Consider the following 17,576-nt stretch of genomic DNA (forward strand, 5'->3'; position numbering starts at 1 on the left):
GACATTATTATTACTGCTATAGTATTAATGCTTAACCGCTCCAATTATAAATTAATTTAAAGGAAATTCATTGACTAAAATTTTCTCTTTGTTAGCATTTAATTACACAAAATTGTTTGGTTACATTTTCTCTATTGATTTTGTATTAAAACAACAAAAAAAAAAAAAAAAAACAGCAAGAACTGGGAAATGGATTCTGGTGCAGTATACATGCATCAGCAATAACAACAGAGGAAATTAAAAATAAATGTTGTATAAACACTTTTATAGCGGTGGTGAAAATAAAAATTTCGAACGAGCTTGTATTTTATAAAGCTCTCTTTTCTCATTTTAAAATAGTAGGGGTGAGCACCTAAAACTCCACCTGATGAATCCAGATCCCGGTTTACTGTTATATATAACAGTGGTAGCATCAGCAGCAACAACAACAACCGCCACTACTATCACCAACCCGGGGTGTAGAGTGTAGCGCTTAAGCTTCTATATAACGTTTACGTGAACGCTACTTTTCTCTAGCCCCCTTTTAACGGATGCTTCAACAAATTCCAATCATTCTATAACCGTTTGTTATCGATCGATAATCCTGGCTTGCTCGTCGATCGCAACTAGTGTTGAAACCACCGCCGCGGCAACCCAGTATTTGTACAAAACTACCGCACACCCAACGGCAATACCCGACTCTGATCCTCCTACGGGGGTTAAACTCTAACCAACCAGACTCAACTATATTTATATATATACATCCATATACAAATGTATATTTATATACCTATATATATAGAGATATAATGTAGTATACTATAGTAGTTCCTCGGAGATGGTGCCGCGGGCAATGCGTTTGACTTACGAAGACTTTGAAAAGTTAATTTATGTTTAGATCAATGATAACTTTAGAGAGAAGGTTCCACAAGTTACTTGTCTTTACTAATTAAAGTAAAAAATGACGGACAGAGTAACGAGACGATACAATTAAGACAATTTCGTGAGTTATTGTTAATAAACTTGTTTCAGTTCCAATTGTTGTAGTTGTTGCTGTTGTTGTGGTGCTTTAGTTTATGCTTATATTTATGTATATAGTTTGCATTTGTGTAGGCGGTATATCTATGCATGGATTTGTATATAATTGTGCGAAACGTGAAACAAGTAAACCTCCGGCCTCTTTCAATATACAGTCGTATTTCCAACTGTCCATTCCCAGGCTGGTAATCCTGACACGGTTTCCGGCCCGTACGATGTCCCACGGCCTTCATTTCGCCCTTTCCACCCCCTTTAGTTACCACCACGGGCAGCCCGTTACGATAATCCGATTTAGTCCTCCCAGTCGTTCAATTCCAATAACATAATAAATTGGAAATTTCGTCCTATTGGATATTACTTGAGCCATCTTCATCAATCATCCGTCCGAGTTTCGAATATGTCTTAATCTTAACAAGAGACTATTACTTTCTATAAATAATAACGTCTATTTCAACTATATAAATATATTTTCATTAATGATTGTTCAATAAAACGTTGATTAAAAAAATTTATTATGAAATTTGTCTTTCTCTGAAGGGTAAAATAACTTTTTGTTAGAAAAATCCCTCAAGTAAATGTTTGAATCAATTTAACTTTTAAACTTTTGAACTCATTCATTTTTAAATTCAGTAGTTGCTATCATGTAATAAAACTATGTAATATATTTATAAATCTATTAACAAAACTAAAATCAAAGATTTAAATAGATCATTTCGCTGACTGAGGTATGACCTAGTTCGTAGTTTGTTCTTGTACTATACATTTTCACTGTAAAAAATCACTGTAAGAATTCACTTCGTCATTCGGAATTACGGAGTCGAAGTAAATAGGGAATTTTTTTTTTCAAAGGAGTGATCTGGTTTTTATGTAAATCTGCATTCACTCCGAAGAGATTAAATACATAAACAGTTATCAGTTTTTCATTTACTCCGAATTTTATCCACGTTCATTCCGAAAATTTTTTACAGTGCATAGATATATTAGACTGGGCCAAAAAAATGATTTGTACATGGAAGATAGTTGAATGTGCTAATGACCGTAATTTTCGGACAATTTATCGTTCCCCCGAAGCCAGGAAATAATTATTGGCACATGTCGCCGACACATCACATGTGTGTTGGCATCCTCGCAGAATATACGCAACCAAGTTGCTGCTGCTAATGTAGCCGTTGTAGAAACGAAATTGCTGTTTCGTGTCACTCACTACTCCCGAGGGCGCCTTTATATCTACTATCTCTTCATTGCCTTATATATAACACGACTATTCGTCAGTCAGGCATAGTCATAAGTATAGAAATTATAGCCTATAGTTATTGTAGATATATCAGACCTGCTGTGCGGTTGATGACATACTTTAGCTGCAGGGATCAAGTTTTTTAAACAGAAAAAAAAAATTTCACTGTCGTGAAAAAAGTGATAATGAGTAATAAGCAATGCTATTTTAATTTTAGTACCGATAAATTGTTTAAGTTAAATTCTTTGAGCGACAAAGTGTCTCGATCCCGTAATTTAAATCGTATGAATTTTTAATTTAATTTAACTAAGAATGCAGAGGATTTTTATTTAAATTTTTATTGGAATTGCGGTTTATGAAATTAACGAGTATCTTTAGCATCTTAAATATTTAATGGAATCAGTATAAATGAATATTCTCTGTTAGATAATTTATTGAATGTCTCGATAGAAATGATACTCAACCATCTGTAAAATCGATTTACGTTTTACATATGTATATAGATTCCACTAGAATATATAATATACATATATATATATATATATATATATATATATATATTCAATATTTCTTATGCTCTGTACATTACGATTGAAAAAGCAACGATGAAATAAAATATTTAAGATGCAATTTAGTAATGCACCTCGAGTTGAAATAGATATATAAAAATAGATGAGTTATTTTTCTTTAAGACATTGATAAAAGACTTGACTTGTTATATTAATTCATTGACATTCAAATACTACTTAATAAAAATTTATTTTTGATAAAAAGAAGTTTTATTTAATTTTATAAATTAAAAACTTATATAAAATAAATTATAAAACTAAAATTAAAATTAAAATAATTTCCGTTTGCGAGTCTTGTTAAAACAAATTGCAATGCACAACAAAAAATAAAATATAAATAAGCATCAAAGAAATTTTAAAAAATAAATAAATTTGATGTCGGAATTTTTATTTTTATTTTTTTTTGAAAAAGCCAACGATTTTTATCTTATATAAATAAATTAAAAAAGTTGAAAAATATGTGACATATATACATGTATGCATTTATGATTCGGAGCGTAGTATTTATAGGATAAGATAAAATGCAGGTTTAATTTATTGAATTCATCCATAAAATGTCAGTTTAAACTAAATCTTTTTTTATTTAAACATTGAGTGAGCATATGAAGTAAATTATGAATCAACGTAAAATTAAATAGTATTAAGTTTTAGTTTTCTCTATAATTTTGCGGTTTTCAAAAAAATTTCTTACTCATCCTCATTTTTCGAGAGAGTTTATTTTTTTTTTTAAACAGTGAAATTTGAAAATTTTCATACTCGATTAAATAAATCTTTTCGCTACCTTAGTATACAATTTAGTGTAGTCTGTTTGTAAAGCGAATTAAAATTAGCCAGATGAGAGAAGAGAAATGTGAATTTTATAAGGGATAAAGAAGTCTAGAGGAAGGGCTTTAGTTGTGTTCTTTTGTTGTTTACGGATTATATAAATGATGCATCTGTTAAATCTTTTGTTTATTCATGTACTATTATCATTATTATTATTATTATTATTATTATTATTATTATTATTATTATTATTATTATTATTATTATTATTATTATTATTATTATTATTATTATTATTATTATTATTATTATTATTATTATTATTATTATTATTATTATTATTATTATTATTATTATTATTATTATTATTATTATTATTATTATTATTATTATTATTATTATTATTATTATTATTATTATTATTATTATTATTATTATTATTATTATTATTATTATTATTATTATTATTATTATTATTATTATTACATTAGAATAATTGTGGTTAAATTATAATAAAACAATATGTAATTATATGAAGATATAATTACGTTTGCGGTTAACCAATTGTTTTTGTCAATTATAGCCGGTGGCAAAGGTAAATTTGAATGTGCAGTTGTGAGTATATTGAATATATAGGCCACGTAACGACTAACAACGCCTGTAGGGCCGCAAAATTGATGATCTTTGAGGATGAGTCGCGTGGCGATTCGATCGATCAAATCAACAGTTACAATTGCTTTCACTGGTGGGTTTAATGGGTCTGTAAATGTTTGTCGACAAAGATCAAACGGAATATCACGTGATCGTTTCACTGTACTATTGTATTTCCCCAATCTCATGATAATTACGTTTCGTTGATTTATCAGTAAATAATTCAATTATAAAAAAACTTTTCTTTCAAATTCTCGGATTAGGAAAGTAAATTTTTAAATTTATATAACATATATATAGTTCGCCTTTTCGTGTTAATTTAATTAATCACATAGATGTTTGTTTATTTATTGTACATTTTGGACTCTATTGTGTTTATGGCATTCGAATAGACCAACAGAAAAAAATTTAATTCATAATTATATTTTATATTTTGACTTTGATGGTAAAGTCAATCAACTTGATATTGCATGAATGATGTTTATTACAATGTTCTCTAATAATGTACACGGAGAGAATTGTTGAGCAAATATTTATTTAGTACTGATGAAAATTAACTTGATTTTGGCAAACATGAAATGTAATTACTTGTAATTCTCTTGTTTTCAAACATACTCATATAGAAAGAATTTTTCTTTTTTTTTTTTTAATAAATGACTAAAAATCGTATCGGAAATTTACCACTCGTTTTAAGTCAGCTGTCCCGAGATTACTTTAAATGACAGGATAATTTCTACTAAAAAATTATCCCCGCGTATTTTTAATACTATTCAATTACTCCATATTATGTATGATTTAAAGTGAATACGAGTTAGAGGCGAGGGAAAAAATTTTTAAACAAAAGAAAAAAAAATTAATTCATATGTGAAATAGTTTTAAATTCAAAGGTTATTTTAATTTAAGTTATACCACAGTAGGCATTGTACATGGAGTGCATATTTTTATATATGTCAGGTATATTGAATATATATCTTCATATCATTATCCATATCATGGAAAATAGTAAAAAGTATATGATGTGTATGTCAGAGTGCGTATGCATCGTCGGTGTAGAGATTGAGATCACGAGTGTGTGGTACACTGACAGACAGATACACAGTACGATATGATATGATATGTATATAAATATATGTATGTATGGATGTATGCATCCACGGACGTAGGATGCATATAGGGTGTATGTTGTGTGTAGAGAGACGGTACTCTGGTACAGAGAGTATAGAGAAAAGCAACGAGCGAATCCGCAACATCCTCGTAGGAAGCCTCAGGCTAGTCTGTACCTGACGTACTTACGGTGCACTTGCAAATCCCGTGATGCGCGTCTTTCGCCTCAAGCTTCTCATGCTTCTCCGTACCACCATGTCTGTGCTATCTTTTTCATTTATGTTTTATTTTTTCAGTTTTTTATTTTTTTTCACTATTATTATTTTTATTTTTTCGTTGGATTTTTTTTTACTATACGCACTATGGAAACTTTTCCTTTAGCTTGTCTCATTTTACGTCACTAGCATATATTATCCTTCGGCATATAATATGTATATATATTTTTGTTAATTTTTTCCATATAATTAATAGTTATCATTTTTAATTTCTTCATTTTATTTTTTTTTATCTTCGCTATTACTTTTCTCGTAAGTAAAGTGAATTTGTTTTAATGCAACAACCAAATTAACTTCAGAACAAGTAATTTGCGGTTGTATTTTCCAGGCATATGCCAATTTTATAACATTCTATTTTTATTTTTTTTTTTTTTACTCGTATTTTATTATTATGAAATTAATTAACGCATTGCCATAGGATATTTTGAATCAATACATTTTGATTACGTATACAATAGAAACAATAAACTGAATATTTTGTAAAATAATATATTGTATGATACAAGTATTGTTCGAATTGGTGAATTTGATATGGATATTTCATTATAAATAGCAAAGGAGGCAAACGAAAATATCAAATCAGTTTTATTGTATTTTTTTACAAACATGAAATTATAGTATTTACAAACAATAGACAATTAAAATTTATACTGCTAACTAGAGTCTATTATTTTACCTAACGAAGGATCAATTAGAGATAGACAAATGGAAGGTAAAAATATGAAGAAACAAAAAATGGTAAAAAAAAAAAAAAAAAGTATTTCGGGGTGAAATTTTCCATCGTAGATTTTTCACAATGAACCTAAATCTATCATACCCTCAAAATCCCTATATTCGAACCGTGATTTTTCATTTTGTTTTTATAAAACTTTTTTTTATGATTTTTTCTTTTTTTTTTTACTTTATTTTATTACCACTTTTTTTATCTCCGTAACTCCCGAACTCTTCGTGTTCTTCGCCACTCTGTCCTCTGTCTATTCACCTCACTCTCGATCTTCCCCATCTCTACACTGGCTCGCTGGTTGGTGGTTGGTTGCTTGGTTGTTAATTTGCATTCACGATAGAAAAGTTGAGCTCGACTCATTAACGAGATAACCGAGCTTGGGATCCGTCAACGACACAGACGACTATTACGAGACGCGAGAACCAGGCTACATTTAATTTTAAACTCGAATATTGACAAATCAAATTGTATCCGATAAAAAGTTATAATCGTTTATATAGATTTTCTCAAGAGATCTATATATTATTTTATTATAAAGTAAAAAATCAGTTAGTTTCTTTCATCAAAACAGACTTTTACCATATTATATTATAAAACTTTAGCTTCATCTCTTTAACAATCATCAAACTCATTTATTACCGCACCACTGAAAATACAGTGTAAAAAAGTGGGAGTGAATCCGGAGTGAATACACTGATAGAAGTATTTATTTGATATTAATAAATGCATTTATTTGAAACAGATTTGCAGCCTTATTTGGGTGAAATAAGCATTTATTTGCCTCAAATATGGATTTATTAATAGTTAATAAATCTCATATTTTAGTGAACATCACTGTGATTTTTTACTAAAGCGCCACTTTCTGTTTACAATACCTTTCAGTATACTGTCTAGTGTAACAAATTCAAAATATAAGCAACTAAATATTGTTTTATAAATAAAAAAAATCGGTCTGTCGGTTGAGCCTGCGGGCCAGCTCTTCGAGCTCGAAAATACTTTGGTATGCCTTTGTTTTCGAAAGAAAACGTTTTTTACTATTTTTTTTCAAATGATATCTCTCGAATAAACCGATTGAGACGTTCAAGGCGGCGATTGACGCGTTTTATTGAGTTTTACAACTGATCAGATTTTTAAATTGATTCATTAATTCGTTCTTGAAAAATTTTCAAAATACTAAAAATAATTTTTTCTTTAAATTCTTTCGACAACGGTTTCTCTTGAAAGAATTAACCGATTTTGATGTTTGAGGTGACACTCAACGCGGCTTAAAATTAATATTCTCCGAAATTCCCCTTCGGAGTGAAATTCACTCCAAGGAAATTGAATAAATAAAAAATCATCCACCCCGCGTTTACTCCGAAAATTTTTTACACTATCTATTTTATTTTTTATAAATCAATACCTTCTTCATCCACCATTACACTGCTTACGATTTTTTTTCTATTTATTATATAGATTAAAAAAAATATTTTCAATCACACAAAGTAATATTAATAGACGTATGACGAGTAATCAATTGTCCATGACGATATTAGTTCATTATAGATTGCATGGTCTTATAACTAGTGGTGCATGAATGCATTAGATCGGTGGTCAAGCATCCAAGCCAGGCATATAACCTTGCCAGGCAGGTGCTTAATAACCGGCTAATTGAACTGTTCGAGATATTGGCAACAACGTAATGTTATGTTGTCTATACACTCGACAGTACCAGTACCCGCGTTAGTAGCAGCACTACAACAACAACAACAGCAACAACTATAACTAGTGTTGTACGTTCAAGAGTATACTCTATATCGCTGAGCTCTTGATCAATCATCACTACTTACAATGACATGCCTCAAAATTGTTTCACCGGGACTAGTAAACATGTTACATTAGCTATTCATTTAACATTATGTAGGTGGATTCCTAATATCGCCACACTTGACATCACTAGTCATTATTTATTAAACGTTATATAGATTCCTCACTTTTCATTATTAAATTAACGGATGCATGTATCAGTAAATAACTTATATATCAGCATCGATACCCTTCGGCATTATCTTAACTCACGGTCTGACTCACAATAAATTATTTAAATTCAATAATACATGGTTTGAATTAGGTATCGTTGGAAAAGTTATGTTTTAAGATATTTTTGAGTAATAGTTAATTTTATATGAATTTAAATTTCGCGCGAAAAAATTCATATTTTTGTCTGAGCGATATAAATATATATTGAAGAAAAAAATGTAATGTAATCTAATAAATTTGAGTAACTGTACTCTCTAAAAATGAATTAGTAAAATTCACTGGGAGTTAGGAAATATGCACTGGGAAACAGCCATAAGCATACCACTGGTTAAATTAGTGGTATGCTTATAGCTGGATAAAAAGTAAAACTATTGGAATTTTTTTTTGGGCAACAGATTAGTAAAAAAAAGCCGGCTCCAAGCAGCCAGAAAACTCTTGAAAACTTTTCGTAGGGATTTTAAGGGCTGTGTGTCTCGAAGTATTTAAACTAGAGCAGTCACGTAGTAACTAAGAGTTGCTCATCATCATTATCGTCATTATTATTATTATTATTATTATTATTATTATTGTTATTGCTATATTGTTAATACTAACTTGGTTTAATGGTTAATAAACAGTAGAATAGACACTTTGAATGGTAAATATTTGATGGATTGACTAATGTAATAGGATTTGTGTAATGATTTAATTACTCTACGTTACTATTATATTAGGTTTGGCTATTTCTCTTGTAGAATGTTGTTAGCAGTGCAGTGCAACCAAGCTAGTTGTGATGTGTTGTGTATAATATAGATGCCGATAGAGAGTTTAAGGAGAATGAGGCGTAGAAGGAGGTATAGAAGTATAAGGATTCACGTGGTGTGTATCAAGCATGATTCGGATGCCACGGTTATAACTTGAAAGCATCCCTCCGGCCGTTAAGCCTCGTGTACCGTCTTCCTCTTCTCACCTAGCCTTTTGTACAAAGCTTACCACCAACCCTTTTCCTCTTCCTCTTCGCTCTTCCCTCTTTGCCATAAACTCAACTCAACCCCTTTATAACCATCCGCATAACGTATCCTCTTCGTCCTTTCCGCTCTTTCTCTATCCTTGTCGTCTTTCTGCTCATAGTTATCCTACGGTTATTGTCATTTTCTGCATGCTCACTTACTCACTTACATACAACACAACTTAAACCCTACATCGTCATTACTCGTTATCGTTATCACAACCAGATAGTCAACGTACGTTACTGTTTCACCGTTTTATTAAATTTTTTACCCAAGTAACAGCTACTTTTTTTTTTTTAAATGTCATTTTATGATTAATGGCGCAAGAAATATTTTGCATTTTAAAATGAAAACAAAAATTTTCTATGAACTAGAAATGATTTTTTCTCGTTTTAAGAAAATTTTTATTTTCGATTCAAAATGTAAAAAATTTCTTGGAGTAAATAAAAAGTTTTTTGGGTCAAGAATTGTAGTTTATCTATCGAGTGCGATCGCAGGCGAGGGTACCAACACATGAGCGTTTTAAACTCGATTGTACTAAATATATACATTAGTTTTTGTGACAGATATTTAAAATTTACTACATTTAGTGCCTATAAATGGCAGGTTATAAATCCACGTTTATTTATTTGGTAAGATTGTTTTAAGTATTTGTTGAAAATGACAGAGAAGTCGGTAAGTGTACGAATTAATATGATGATAAATTTTGTCACGAGATGGCTCGTTGAGTTACTTCGATATTTTTTGGTCGTTTGCTATCGCACATGTAACCAAAAAATATTTTTTGTTCGTTTGCTATCGCACATGTAACCAAAAAATATTTTTTGATCCGATGATGACGTCACTATTAGAACGATTAGATATCTTTTTTACCAGCTGTATCTTATCTAATATTTTTAACTGCCGTTTCTAGGCGCTAAATGTCGTACATTTCAAAGGTCTGTCACAAAAATCTTTTTTTTCTGTGTATGGTCGTGTGTGAATTTGTTTTTATAATACAGTTCTTTAAATGACTTTTCATCGAGTAAAATATGTTTCATATTATGTATATGTATATATGAGTGCATAGTTAGATACAGATGGACATTAAAATCTTATCATCAACACGAGTATAGTTGGAATTGTGAGAGAATGTGATATTTATAGGACAACTGGGAAGAGACCCAACGGCATGTCCGTTGGAAAATTGCATCGAGAAATATGTATCTTACATCTATATGATATTTTTCATTATAAATAGCCCAGACAAAAGGGAGCTTCTGTCTCTATGTAGAATATACAATAATTATTGACAATGATATTGGATATAAATAAATATATAAATGCATACAATATAAGATTATAAAAATAAATATTTGAAGACTAATTGTAATGTATTGATCATTTTTACCTTCAATAGCACACTGTAAAAAATTGGGAGTGAATTCGGAGTGATTACGAATTTTATTTAAATTTGAATTCACTGTCATTCGGAGTTCCGGAATTTTTAAAAAATCGCTCCGCATATAAACTTAATAAGGAGTTTTTTTTTTTTACATCGGAGTGATCTGGATTTTATTTTTTCAATCTGCATTCACTGCGAACCGGAGTTTAAATTTTAAAATAAATCCCTCTTCGGAGTGAATTTCACTCCGAATCAGAGTTTCAGTAGTGAAATAAATTTCACTACAAAGGGATTAAATAAATGAAGAGTCATCCGCTTAGCATTCACTCCGAATTTACTCCGGATTTAATCCTCGTTCAGTCCGAAAATTTTTTACAGTGTACATAAATAATAATGTACTTAAAACTTTATACAGTAATAAAATGAAGTTTAATTAACTAGTATAAAAGTACTGTGGATTTATTAATATTTAATTTTGCAATAAAACTTTCAATTTAAAAATTTATAAAATTTTAATTAATAGAATAGATTGGGGTGCAGTTTAATCAATGAAATAAATGAAAGGTATATTAACAATTAATTACAAATATCAAAAACTCCGATCGCACATTACTGTCTGCAATGGTGAGGTCAAATAAACCAATTGAATCGTTAAATTATATATTTGTTTAAATTGATTTTTTATTAATCGTTACATTTAAAATTAAACTTGGTACCTTATTGCAGCAGGTAATAAATAAAAAGAGCTTTAGTGTGATTTGTAACTCAATCTCACAGATTACTTGGATTCTATAAATAAAATAATGTACTCTAGGATACGATCTGTATTAAAAAATTCTAGTTTACAGTATACATAGTGCGATAAAGTTGGGATAAAAAGTTACAAGCTGATGAAAATAATAAAGAAACAAAAGTAAATGTAGCTAGCAAGTAAGCAAGCCCGAGTTTGCTGAGGATTTTGTTGTCGCGCGTCGAAATGCCGAATAAATCGAAGAGGTATAAGGTATGAGGTGGTTTTGGTGAATACGCGTTGGAATATTCATATTTTTGTATTTGTCTGTATATATATAGGTATATATATATATATATATACAGGTCTTGTTCCATTGCTGGAGGGACATGGGCTGGTTGATATGAAGGCGGGGGTAAAGGACTCACGAATGCCCGGACGATATTAATATTCACGATAAAACGCGCGAGCGAGCATGTCCCATGCGATTCTACAATTCAGCGATTCCCCAGCTCGTGCTATTGGGAGACTAGCACGCTTGAGTGACTTTCCGTGACTCTTGGCGCTGCTGAAAACTCTATAGCATTAGTCTCTTGTTCTTGCAAGCTCTTTCTTTATTCTATCACTTTGTATTACTAAGCTCAATTCTCTCTTTCTCTCATATATGTATACATATATGTATTTTTTTCTCATTTATTTCGTTTTACTACTACTACTACTACTACTACTGCTGACACTACTATTGTTATTATGATTATGATTATGATTATTATTATTATTATTATTATTATTATTATTATTATTATTATTATTATTATTATTATTATTATTATTATTATTAGAACTTTTCCTTCAACATCTTGCTTCAGTTATCTTTAGTTTTATGTCGATTATATAAATATCTATGTACATTTATACTTGTTTTATATATCTACCTTTAAAATGATATTATTTTTCATGATATGTATACACTCTCTCTAACTTTTCTATTTTCTTTTTCACTTTACAGAAATACTCTGCACAGCGGGCATAAGGTATGATGGCCAGTTGCACTACTGGTTTTTTTTTTTTTTTATTTCATTTTATTTATTTTTTTTTATTACATCTATTTTTCCTCCACTTTCAAAATTTATTTTTCACGCGATAATACTCTTACATATTATCGATTACTTGATAATATACTTCTGTAAATGTCTGTTTAAATTAACTCTATATCGCTTTTTTGTCTGCTTAATTCTGTATCTTTGCTTTAAAAAAAAAATGATAGCGTTTGAGAGTAAAGAAACAAAAATCGGTTCGCGGATCGTTTGAATTTTTAAATAAATAAATAAGTAAATTAGTTAACATAAAATATATATAAAATTAAGTGTAATGGAACATACAAGATAAATAATTTAAAAAATTGATCCTGTCATCCTGCAACTTGATCAGTGAACGTAAGTAAATTTAAAAATATTTATTTTAAATTAAGTAGCATAATAAATAAAGTAAAAATTTAAAGTGATATTTTGATGGTCAGCAAAGTAAGTTGGGAGCGTAAACTATGGCCTGAACTTTAAACTTTGACCTTAACTAATGAGGGAACCTTAAAGAAAGGTATGGTTTACTCTATGGGTAGTACATACATATAGGATATTTTCTATGTAGATAAGAGAGGAACAAAGTGTACAAGTATACGATAGTTATAAAGGAGGTAAACTGATACTGTATGTCGGTTTTAGCTCGCAGCCACTCTGATCGCCGTCTTCTCTCTCCAGTATCCTGAGGTGATCCTTTCGCGAAACATCAAGACCAAACGGATATCCGGATATCCGCTTGCGGCGTTGAATCCGTTGGAATCTGAAATTCAAATTGTACGACTACCGTCTGCCTTGTCGTAATGCTCTTTCTATCTATATTCTATATATACATACATACATACATGTATATGTAGAGTACTATTCCAGGCTGGTATATATATATATATATATATATATATATATATATATATATATACATGTGGTATACATCACTCTCACTGGTGAGAAATAGTAACTGAATGAGTGAGTGATTGTACAGTTGCAAGGTAAAACGAATGATGCTAGGTCAGACTACTCTTTAGCTAACGGCATTGGTGTTGAGTAGAGTATAGATATATATATGTACGAGGACAAGTGAAGGTACTTTAAATATGCAGAGTAAAATACGCTTCAAAGGACGACTAGTAACACGCGAGAAAAGCCGAGCAGTACCGTACTGAACCGTAGAAGCGATGTGTGCGCGCGAAGCCGACCACGTTTCGAGGCTTTCGCGGCTAATCCGAAGAGCTTGATCCCTTCACGCTTTGCACAAGGAATATCGGAACAAACGTTTGCCTCTGCTATACGAACCTCTCACTCTGACCTCCACCCACCACCTGCCGGCTACCGGCTACCGACTACCGGCTACCAGCTATACCCTTTCTATATCGTGTGTAATGTATAGATACAACACATAGGGTGTTATGTGTTGTACGACTTTGCGGGTGCACCAAGCACGTTTCAGGTCTTTCAAAATGCTGTACATAACCCGCCCTTTCACCACCACGGAGATTCTGTGTGCAAAGACTCAGTAATTAATTTTCACGGTTGACAAGAAAAAGGGAGTGAAAAAATTTTTTAAAATAAATAAATTAAAAATTTGAAATGGAGTAAAATAATCAACGGAAAATTTAATTTCATCATGTCAAAGGAATTATTATACGAATAGAGAGATAGCGCTGGCTATTCTGGCGTCTTTTTCTTTGTACTTTTTCAGTAGAACTGTACAGTAGCCTCATCTCATCTCATCTCATCTGCTTTTTTTTTTTTTTGTCTATTATTATCCTTGGACTTTGACGGTTGTGTTTATAGTAAGGTAGATATTTAGCAAAGACTTTTATTCCAACGGTTTCAATTAACATAAAACAAAAGAGCCGAGTTTCAGTAGTTGTGTTAGTGGATGTACATATTTAGATGATGTATATAAACCTATAGAATGATCTAGAGATATATATTTGCATGTGTGTATGCAATCTGAAGCCCAAGAGCTTTCTATTGGACAGAGAACCCGTGTATGTAAGAGAGAGATAGAGAGAAATTGAGGGAAACGTGTTCCGGTTGGAGTCTCGGGGTTGCACGCTCGGACAATTTGGGTCAGATCCAAGCTCTCAGGGATGATCCTCAATAGACAACAATAGTCATTAGAGCATCGAACGTACGCCAATGATGATCGGTTCGACGGACAAACTCCCGTTCATCTGCATTTCGACAAAGGCGTAGTCGCTCTCAGCTTTCCTATATAACCCTATATAACCCCATTGACGTTGCTGTTACTGCTGCTTCTGTGACTATATACCGATCATATGTGTCTACATGTATGCACATTTGAGCTACTGTCTTGTCCTGTCCTGTACCATCAAGATTACGCACTTCATCATCACGATACACACAAGGTTAAGTTTTCCGTATAATCCTCTTGATGATTCCCTCAGCTTATTGTGTATTGAACGTAATACCAACTAGCATTCAAATGTTATACAGTATGGACACCCGCTAAACTAAGCCCAATTGCTTTGGGTTCACCAAAAACTTATAATCTTAAATTTTAAATTAATTCGCCCATTAATAGTTCATAAAATTTTTTTTCTTTTTAAATTAAATTACCGTCCAATGTATTATTATTTTATTAGCTTTTTTATTGCTGATGAAGAAGAAAATTGAAGTTGTTAAAAGTTAAATTTTTCTGTTTATGAATATTTCAAATATTCGCGGACTTGCGCAGTACAAAATCAGTAGTAGCTGCAGTACAGAGGATATAGTGTAGTGGAGAGTTTAAAGGAGAGAAAGTAGAATAAGTAAAAGTAGAAGAAGACATCGAGTCTTGATGGGTAGGTTGCTTAGAGTTGGCTTGAAATTACCCTCATCTTACGCGGTAATGCTCACTCGTCTTTCTCCCGTCTTGTGTGTTGTGCTGTGGGTGTAAGTGTGCTACTGCACACCACGTTTTACGTCTTGTTGGATACCGCGACGAGCCGACGAGCGGTGCAGGTGCGCCTCTCGTGGATGAATAAAGATATATATAGCGATATCGCGTGGTTCAGCGGCGAGAGAGGAAAGGAAAAATAGAGAGAGAGAGAGAAAGAGAAGTGACGTCGGTCTTGCGGAAAATGAAAGCCCTGGGTAAAGTAACTGGGGGAAGCAAGAGAACGAACGACAGAGCTTAATAAGCTGCGAAGCTCAATTTTCTAGAGGCTCAAGGATAACCCTGGGCAAACGGGGAAATCCCAAGCAAGCGAACAACCAACCAACCAACCAGGGCTTTCAATCCACAAGACGCCCGCTACCGGCTTTTCCCGCGCGACAAATTGTTCCGCCTCGTAGCGTCACAAAACCATTTCCAAACTTTACGTTGCTTTCTCTGCATGATGCGTGTACATTGTACTACGTCTGTGTATTGTATTGTATTGCCTGAAAATGATAATGACAATGATGGTAGGCAGATAAGGATACAATAATCAGATTTACGCACTTAGACCATTATTTGTCCAGGTATTGTTATGGTTATATATCGTTATTATCATAAATCTTATATATCCGTTTTCATATGTGGATATTTTTGTCGACAGATGGTATGATAATAGGCATAAGAGTATAGAGTATAAGTGATTGTTATCACGGACAAAAATTACTGGTAAAATGAACTCTTGACACGCAACAATACTTTGGTGATGATATGATGTCTGAGTCCATTATATCTGTGTGTAGTAGGTATGTTGGAAATATATATATATTTATGTATCTTAACCCCTGATGGTGCTTCATGACGAAACGACCGTGCTAGGATTGGTCGATAGGTCGTTAATACTCTGCTGCGTCGAATCCGCATTGATCCACATGGACAAGTCACCGGATTTAGACTGGATAAAAAATGTGTATTCCATTTGCGCTTATCCATCAATTTCTTTGTAAGGCTAAGTACATTATTATTATTGTTATTATTATTATATACCTTTTAGAAGTTATATATATTTGTATATGGAAATAGGAATTCACTAACAAGACATATTTTATTGAATAAATGTGTATGCGTAATATATGTCTGAGAGTATGATTGATCGATTGTAAATTGTGCGATTTGTTTTCTTCATTATGAAAGACGGTTATCCACAATCACATATATTTGTTTTACTGTTTTCATCATCATCATCATCATCGTTATTATTATATAGTGTTTGTTTTTATCAGTACAAAAACCATGGGCGTGAAATGGAATAAAAATTAGCCGGTGTTATTCACAATAAAACCCTAAACAATAACAACAGGAGTAACAATTCCCTGATGTAGAATCCCGCTCTCCGGGAATGATTAATGCGATCTGTCCGAGAGATGTGGGAGACCTTATTGTTGCCGTGTCTCGACCTCGTTGCCTAATAGATACAAATGTACATGCAAGCCTTGCGCTTTCTAACCGCGATATAATTACCTTTTAAGCCGGCGGATCTCGTCCCGACGGAGCATTTATAATCTCCCGTTCTTCACTATCTCTCACTCTTTTACTTTCTGCAACACACATAATACCTCCCACATTCATACCCAAGGCACACTATCTTCGTCGTTTTATTCACACAAAAGAGCTTTATTTTCATGGTAAATGAGAAAACAATTGAGTGATACGCCCGTACTCAAAGTACACAAAAAATAAAAAAAAAGTATTTTATTTTTATAATAACGTAAAAGAAAAAATGATTACTCGGTTTTATAAATAAATTTACTTACACACTTTGATTACATCAAAGTTTCTTTGTTACCATTTTAATGCTTAATGTAATTAATTGTACAAGCAAATTGTTTTGGCATACACAGAGTTATACGAGAGCAACAAGATAAAACCATAAGCCAATACCAATATTACGTTTTGTTGGAAAATTCCATTCCTCTGTACATCTGACTAATTCACCATGGGAATTATAATCAACCCACTTTGCTCTACGAGAAATGACAGAGGATTCTGGGAATTCATTCACTCTCTACTTTCAATATATATACATATACATTCCTTTTGGCTATATTCAATCGGCCTTTCTGTTAAAATTTGAATCGTGAATACACGCTAGTGA

General features: G+C 31.8%; 1 protein-coding gene across 1 annotated transcript in view; it reads left to right on the forward strand.

Annotated features, from left to right (window-relative positions):
• The window catches only part of LOC103580160 (polypyrimidine tract-binding protein 2), a 151,505-nt gene that overhangs the window by 2,022 nt on the left and 131,907 nt on the right, over positions 1–17,576 (forward strand). Inside the window, exon 2 of the mRNA XM_053740405.1 lies at positions 12,471–12,495. The gene's annotated coding sequence lies outside the window, so the exon portion shown is untranslated. The remainder of the gene's footprint in view (positions 1–12,470; positions 12,496–17,576) is intronic.

This window comes from Microplitis demolitor, chromosome 1 (assembly GCF_026212275.2).
Source record: "Microplitis demolitor isolate Queensland-Clemson2020A chromosome 1, iyMicDemo2.1a, whole genome shotgun sequence".
NCBI lineage: Eukaryota > Metazoa > Arthropoda > Insecta > Hymenoptera > Braconidae > Microplitis > Microplitis demolitor.